The sequence below is a fragment of the Lolium perenne genome, chromosome 4, assembly GCF_019359855.2.
Source record: "Lolium perenne isolate Kyuss_39 chromosome 4, Kyuss_2.0, whole genome shotgun sequence".
In the NCBI taxonomy this organism is placed as follows: Eukaryota; Viridiplantae; Streptophyta; class Magnoliopsida; order Poales; family Poaceae; genus Lolium; species Lolium perenne.
The window spans coordinates 217,098,825-217,107,448 of NC_067247.2; positions in this window are offsets into that span (position 1 = coordinate 217,098,825).

Consider the following 8,624-nt stretch of genomic DNA (forward strand, 5'->3'; position numbering starts at 1 on the left):
TGTTTTAAACTTGTTTAAATCTTGGTCAAACTTGGGATTTGACCAAGATTCAAATGGGCAAAAAAATTCATAAAAAAATTCGAAAGAATGAAAAACCAAAGCACATAGCCTTCATATGTCATATAGTGAGCATTCAAATTGATAAACAAGGTCTAGACATATTCAAACTAGAAAAATAATGTATCTACCCCTAAGACCTAACCATAAACTCTGTCTTATGAAGTCAAGCATGAAGAGAAGTGGTTTTGGGTTTCAAACATGGAAATTTTAAAAACCTCCCAAAAGCTTCATTTTAGAGAGACTAAGAAGGATCGATGCTTACCTTTTCATTGTCATGTTTTTAACTTATTTGAATCTTGGTCAAATCCTAGGTTTGACCAAGATTTAAACAAGTTTAAAACATTAAAATGAAATTGGAAGTCTGTATCCTTCTTAGTCACTCTAAAATGAAGCTTTTGGGGTGTTCTTGAAATTTCCATGTTTGACTTCATAAGACGGAGTTTAGGGTTAGGGTAGACATATGCATGATTTGTCTGGTTTGATTATGTCTAGACCTTGTTTATCAACTTGAATGCTTACTATATGACATAAGAAAACTATTTGCTTTTGTTTTTCATTTTTCTGTTTTTTTTAATTTTGATGCCCATTTGAATCTTGTCAAATCCTAGGTTTGACCAAGATAATTTAAACAAGTTTAAAATATGAAATGAAAAGGGAAGCATGTATCCTTTTTAATCACTCTAAAATGGAGTTTTTGGGAGTTTATTGAAATTTCCATGTTTGAAACCCAAAACCACTTGTAAAGTTCTTAATCTATCTCTGAATTTGGTGCATCCGCTAAATCTTGCAAAGTATAATGATAAAGAAATTGTAAGACAGTAGTAGTACTTCTGTTCAAGGTCGAGTGCAACATCAAATCATCATCAAGTTGAAAATTTGTTACCATGATCCTCTGAAAATGGGCGCATCCGCTAAAACTTGCAAAGTATAATGATACAAAATTGTGACACCATACTAGTACTTATGTTGAAGGTCGAGTGCAACATCAAATCATCATTACATTGAAAATTGTGTTACCATGATCATGATCTATCTCTGAATTTGGCGCATCTGCTAAATCTCGCAAAGTATAATGATAAAAAATTGTGAGACTGTACTAGTACTTATGTTCAAGGCCGAGTGCAGGATCAAATCATCATCACGTTCAAATTTGTTACAACGATTATGACATATCTCTAAAATTGGCGCATCCGCTAAATCTTGCACGTGGCACATCTTGGTGCGGAGCAACAGGCCGGTGCTATCAATGTTGAGGCGTCGGTAGCGTCATCGGGCTCTCCTCTTTTGATAGATCTTCTACATGGCATGGCGCACCGCCCACCGAGAAGCAATCACATGTGAGATCGAGGTGGAGACGTCACCGGCATCCTTGAGGCGCGACCGCCCTTCTACGAGCCAGAGTCGGCTGAAGGTATGAATCCATGTGTTGTCGCGCCCCTTCTGCATATGAAGTGGGGTGCCTTAGATTTATTGTTCTTCTCTTACGATTATTTCTAGCCGAACATGTGTGCTCTTTCTCTAAATATATTGCTTGAAAAGCTAACCAAGTTACTTAAATTCACTTTGTTCTTAATCTTGCGTGCTAATTTTGTTATTGTTGCTGACAGTGGTGCGTGCACGAAAATTTATTTGTGGGTGTGCTGAGCTGTTAGGCCTAAGTCGAAATCCTCAGCTAAACAAGGCCTCAGCTTAACACATAAAAAAGGTGTTCAATCTAGCCCACAATGTCCTCTTCTTTCCTCTTCCTTTATTGGAACTTGTTTTGCAGACAAGGAAAGTGGCACGTGTAATGTGAGTAAAACCCACTTAGCCAAAATCAGCTACGAGCAAGATTTTATGTATTGTAGATGCCCCAATTGACTCTTATCCCCAATGTAGTCTTTTTTTATGTCAGTATAGACTTCTTTACTGGATGTATACTATTGTACATGGCATGCATTTGCCTAATGAGGAGCATTGTATTGCCATTCTAGCCAACCTGATCGATCTGTCAAGCTTCATGCACGAGATGCCATGTTTAATTTGCTCCCTCGCTCCGATCCATATTTCTTGGTGTAAAATGAATGTGAATCAGAGGGAGTACTCTTCTTACATAGTACTATACCAGTTCAAAAAAAAGTAATACTACATCACAAGTACACCACGGTTGTACTAGTAGAGTTTAATGCTTAACTTCCAAAGGGAATAAGATTACACATATGAACTTTAAATAGGCGTTATCCGACGTCTGCTTGTTTTGGGAGCACAACATAAATAATACTACCCCCGTTCATACATAAGTGACTAAACTTTGTCTAGAGATGGTTTCATCTATATCTATTTTTAGTGTGTAGATACATCCGTATCTTGAACGAAAAAGGTGAGCCGCTAACTTTTTGAATAGAGTGAGTAATACAATTCGGATAAACAATGGTATAGTAAAAAAAATACTCCTGCCCATCATAAAACAAAACACAGACTGACTCAAATATATGTACAGATCACAAAAAAGGTTTCATCAGAACCCAAACATATACATGCAGAGATGATCGTTTGATCACATAAAACAAAGATTTCGTGGCATATTTTTGCCCCCAAAACAAGCAGACGTCGGACAGCGCCAACGTACTAGCAGCTACCACTATGGAGCTGCAGTACAAACAAATGGTGCAGCGACATTTCCACCAGAACAAAAACTAAAAGACATCAGACCAAACAAAAGCTGGGCTATCACTTCTTGCCCAAACAGGCCTTGCTCCTTCATATGCGACTTCCTTTTCTCTTATGGATGTTGAACTTTGAATTAGATGCGTTCCTGACAGCGCGTTCTTTTTCGTGTCCTTGATGTTGCACTCTGGACCAGGTCGGTTGCTGTCAGGAAATGAACAAATTGATCAGCAAAAGTCATATGTAAATGAATGCAAAGGTTACATATGAATGACTAACCCGGTCTAACTGAGTAGGGATGTAAAGTGCACCAACGTCTAGCAGAATTGTACTTTCTCCACTGCCAGTTGCTCATATCTAATTGGAATACTCCCTCCTTTGCCCTTACAACCAGCTCATTTTTGTCCTCAAATACGCAGAGTAACCTTACTGCATGTTTCCAATTGTATGGAAATGATGTGTCAAGGCCAAGAAAAGCATCCAATTCAAAATTTATATGACATGTCCATGACTCGTGATCGCCTGTTGATGATCTTGTACTGGCCCATGTTTGTAGGGTGAAGTCTCTTATAACAGCAAGGGCAACATCTCCATTATGTCCCTTGAAGATGTGAATGTTAAGCATGAATATATCATGCGTCTCATGAGGGCACTGAATATATTTCAGAGCCTTCTTTGCATGGTCAAGCTCAATGATATATCTAGACTTCGTTGGCCAGTACAAAATACCCCCTATGAGAGTTGCCGGTCTACGGTCAATCTCTGACAGCATCGGAGTTGATCGAGCTAGAAACTCCCATTCTTTTAAATCTGGTGAGTAGATATGAGCCTGTGCATCATAACTTTTAGTTGTTATCCAAACAACCGAGAACTTGCAACAATGTGTAAACGGTTCAGAGTTGTTTCTCGAACAGAGAATTGAGCCGCTGCTTTCAATTGCGTGATTGCGCCACAATGGTGGTTCTGGTATCGCTGTGAGAACTTGCCTAATTGGATCCTGCATCGATATATACCCACCGGATACATTAGAATGGAGTAACACCATACCATCGCGGCATCCCAGGACATAGATTTTGGGACCGTTCACTTCAGACGGGATTGCCAGCATCTGCAAGATGGCCGAGTGAAGATCATGCTCTGTGATGAATCGATTGTCCTCGGAGTTGTTGGTGAAAAACCCTAGCAACGGGTTTCCTCCGTTGTGTGACACAGTTAGCTTTCTGAAATAATTGCTTCCAATACATTGCCTCCATGCTTTCTTGGTGCCTGATGCAGCTAGTAAGCAGGTTGGATGGGGAGGAAGCCTGACAAGAATCTGAGAGACTACATCTTCAGGCAGATTGTTGATTGTTGTGGGTGTCCTTCGACTAAAGCTGGTAGGATTACGCAAATCGCATGATGCATCATCAAAATTATGTAAACAGCACATTGCATCATCTAATTTTTTAAACAAAATGCAACATCTAATTTGACTAAACAACAAAATGCATCATCTAATTCATCATCAATGTTTCCTAAACTGCACGGTGCATCAGCAAAATCAAAATAGTGTAAACAGCACAATGCATCAGCAAAATCAAAATAATGTAAATAGGACAATGCATCAGCAAAATCAAAAAAAAAATGTAAACAGCACAATGCATCAGCAAAATCAAAATAATGTAAACGGGACAATGCAAAAACACCACAAAAATAGGACGCACCAACGGAAGGCAATCTCGCATCTACAGTAATAATTGCTAACGTGTAACACGATTGGAGGAAAAGGAGACATCTACAGGACCCAAAACGATGTGGTAACATCCGATGGGGTTAGCTTTGATATAGGTAATAAAATGTAAACAACACAATGCATCATCTAAGTTGACAGCAAAATTCTTCATCGAAATTTCCCACACTGCTCAAGGAATCAGAAAAATTACCTAAAAGGCTAAAAGAGCAAAATGCATCATCAGAGTAAAATATATGTAAACAGTACAATGCATGATCCAACTTTTGGCTAAACAGCAGAGAGAATTAGCTAGGTTGACAGAAAAAAAACCAAAAAAATCACCATGAAAAATTCCTGAAGAGGACAGTGCATCAGAAAAATTACTACTCCCCTCCGATTCATATTAATTGACTCCAATATGGATGTATCTAGAACTAAAATGTGTCTAGATACATTCATATTAGAGTCAATTAATATGAACCGGAGTACCTAAAAAGCATAATGAATCACCCAAATTACAAAAGAAGCAGAATGCATCATCAAAAATACAAAAACATCGCAATGCATCATCACGTCTGGTTTGGGAAAAAAAACCAATCCACCAGATCTAACCGCATTGCAGTTGGGGAAGGTAGAACTTACAAAGGGGTTGACGAGTCATGATCATATGCAACAAGCGCCGCCTTAGATGAAGTCTCCATCCAAGCTCTCGACGCGTTCAAAGCAGCCAGCTTCGAAGCCTCCGACGGTTCTCCCGGCTGCGCCGCCAAAACTCTCGAAGCACGCGCCAAGACTTTCCAACAAAATGCCGCTTCGATACGAGCAGTTGCCAGTGCCACAGCGCCCGGGGCCGTCCTAGCCACCGCCTTCGCCTTTGCCTCCGCATCCGCATCCGCTTTACATGTCTCTGCCGATGCATGCAGAGCATCCGTCTCCGCTTTCCATGTATCCACCGACGCAGTGTAGGCATCGAGCGACGCCGTTTTCATTTCCTAGAAAACCCAGTAAGTTACTCACATTGCAATCCCCAAATTAAGGTTATATCGAACAAAATGACCGATGAACCTCTGTACTCGCCGGAGGTTGGAGATGTACATACCTGCGAAGATCGGTCCGGTGGTGCTTGACGGTGGTGCGTCGGGGACGGGGGAGAACTCGGCAGGGAGAATGGCGGCGCGGCCCAAGACGGCGGCGCGGAGAGGGGCGACGGTGCGGTCATCGAACCTCGGCAGACAATATTTTGTATATATATATGAGAAGAAGAATAAAGTCTGGTCGAATGAGGCAGCGCGACCGGCAGAGTACAACCGAAGGCTACTAGTGCTACCTTGGAGTACTGTAGTAATATAACATAATAAAATAATGGCCTTGTTTAAACCACTCTTGTCAGTGTGTCATCGCGTCCAAATTTAATGCATTCTGTGGAAATCGGAATAATGCTGTAAAAACTCTCATATATATAGCATGCACCGACACTTTTCAACAAAATGGCGTCTCCATTTCATAGCAGACTGTTGCACACTGGGATACGATGCTGACATGATGAAGGGCGCAGAAGTATTTTGGAGTATTTCATTCGAGCAGATCGGGGCGACGGTGCGTCTTTGGATGGAATACCATGTGGTGTGTGTTTGGAGGGAATACCGTACGTACTTAGGAGTATTTCATTCGAGCAGACTGCTTGCACACTGGGATACGATGCTGACATGACGAAGGGTGCAGAAGTTTGCGTGAATGGTTGTACTACCATCCGACCATTAGCATAATCATTGCGTGATAGCTTACACGAGAAGGAAAAGAGCCGAACAGCTGTGGATAATAAAAGCATTTGGTTCTTCGAGGATCCTTCTTCTACTGCCTTCTCAAAGGAGTACTACTATTGTAATTTTTTTGTTTTTCTGGGACCTTCAGGTCCCTTCCCCGTTGAAAAGTGAAGTGTTCTATTCGAATACATTCATATGCCTATGTTTCTATTTTTACAAGCAAATAAATAACAAAGGATGACTCAATGCACAAGTTGATCTCGTTTTGAACTTTTTTTAAACTTCTTCTATTGTATTCAAATTTGATTAGAAGGAGTCGATCGATTGTACACACCAATCGTATAGCTCGGTGGGTGGATTGGCATTTGAAGTTTGGTCATTGTGTTCTTGTTTGTTACCACCCTCGCAAGGCACGTCCAAGTATTTCTTGTCAGAATTTGAGGTTTGTATTAATTTGTTCTAGAAATTTCACCATCACATATGATTTTGTGCTTGCATTAATTTTACTTAAAAAACTTCTTCCAAATTCAAATTTTCTTCAAACATGCCAACGGTACATGTCTACCAATTAATAATTAAGGATACACCACACGTACTACCTCGAAGGGTATATAAAAAAATTACTATATTTTATGGCATGTACTAATTTCACATAATCTACAACTCAATGTTGAGTTTAATGATCAGCCCAGAACTAGAAAACAAATATACATATAGTTGCAAATTAACCTAGAAAAGCTCTAGTATCCTTTAAAACCCTAGAAAATGGCCATGCATGCATGCATCCTACCCATAATAATTAATTAAGGTCTCGATCTCTATACTGCTCACGAAGTTTGGAATTCTGGCAAATATGCAACTTGTTTCATTAATTTACCATGGCGAGATAGATGCATGCACATCAATCTCTTAAAAAATGTGGTCATATATGTTAAATATAAGTTTGTAAAGGATTTGGCATCCATATATGCTCACCGGATATATAGATAAGGCCAAGCAAACACATCGAATATTTGTGAAGAAATGTTTTTGCTAGAACCTTCAAATTTTTAGATTTACATCACACGCAAAGAACACACCTTTTATTTCACCAGGTTTGTGCACTAATCAAGTACTCCTACAGTACTAGAAATTGGATTGTTCTACTCCGGAGTGATATGCTCACCGAAGTATTTTTTGATCTTAGCTGGAGCGGCGTTTGGCGGTTGCACGAAGCCGTGCTGGATGTTAAGCCAGTCGAGGCACGCCTGGTGGAAAGCGTGCGCCACCTTAGCCTCATCGGCGCGCCGCTGCAAAGCTGCGTTCCTGGGATTTGCCGCCGCCGCATTCTTAGCCTGCACGAAAGCTTGCAGAGCATCCCGACATCTATAGAGTGCCGGGAACATCACGTTATATACGAGCTCCTTGGCGGTGTTGCTCCTGCAAAGGGCGTCGCCGTGATGCGCTTCAAAAGAACGGCCTGGCTCCACGGCAGGCACCGCCTGAAGTGCGGTCGGATTAGGCGGCTGGCCACGGGAGCACCCTGCCTCCGCATCCTTCGCGCCGGCCGGGAAGGGGATCTCACCTGCTGGCAAAGAAAACCATGCGGCATGCGCGGGCGAAAAAGCCAGCCAAGGCCGAGCGGGTGTCGCATGCGGGGTGGCGTGGGAGATCCCTGCCTCTGCATCCATCGGCCCGCACGGGAAGCGGCTAGCGAGGGGCTCCACGGCCAGCGCCGCGGGCTGAACAACCGGCCAGTGCAGAGCGGGCGGGTTATGCCTTGGTGCGCGTTGGACGAAGTGAAGGCGGCGCTGATGCTCCGCTTCCTCGTCGGTGGTAGGACTACGCGCGCAGCGACTAGAGCCAAGTCGGAAGGCCATAGCTATGTCGATTGGTCACTTAAGCTGGAGAGGTTCTCTTACCATTTCGGAGAAGCGGAGTAAGAGGAAGTTGTTGCTTATAATAAAAATATCTCGGGTTCACTGCCACGTTGGGTTAAGAGGGGCAAAGTTGGTCAATGCCTAGGAAGTTGGAATCGTTTTGGCCCCAATTTAATTACCTTGCGGTTCCTCTCTCGGTCTCTCCCACCTCTTCACTATCCCTCCCCTTGCCTCCTTTCATGTTTCATCGTAGTGCATCTTGTTTTTCTAGTAGCACCTTCACAAAATCATACACATTTGGCCGATTCTGTCATTGTGTGCACTAATAAAGTAAAAAAATCGATTATATGTGAATAAACGTTTAATACACTAGCTCGCAAAGATGTTTCTCAAGGCGATATGCACAATGCCTGCCAAAAAAGCTTCATTTTGAATTGAATAATAATTAAGAAGGATCCAAACTTACTTTTTCATTTTCATGTTTTAAACTTGTTTAAATCTTGATCAAACCAAGGATTTGACCAAGATTCAAATGGGAATAAAAATCTTAAAAATTAAAAAAATGAAAAACTGAAACACATAGCC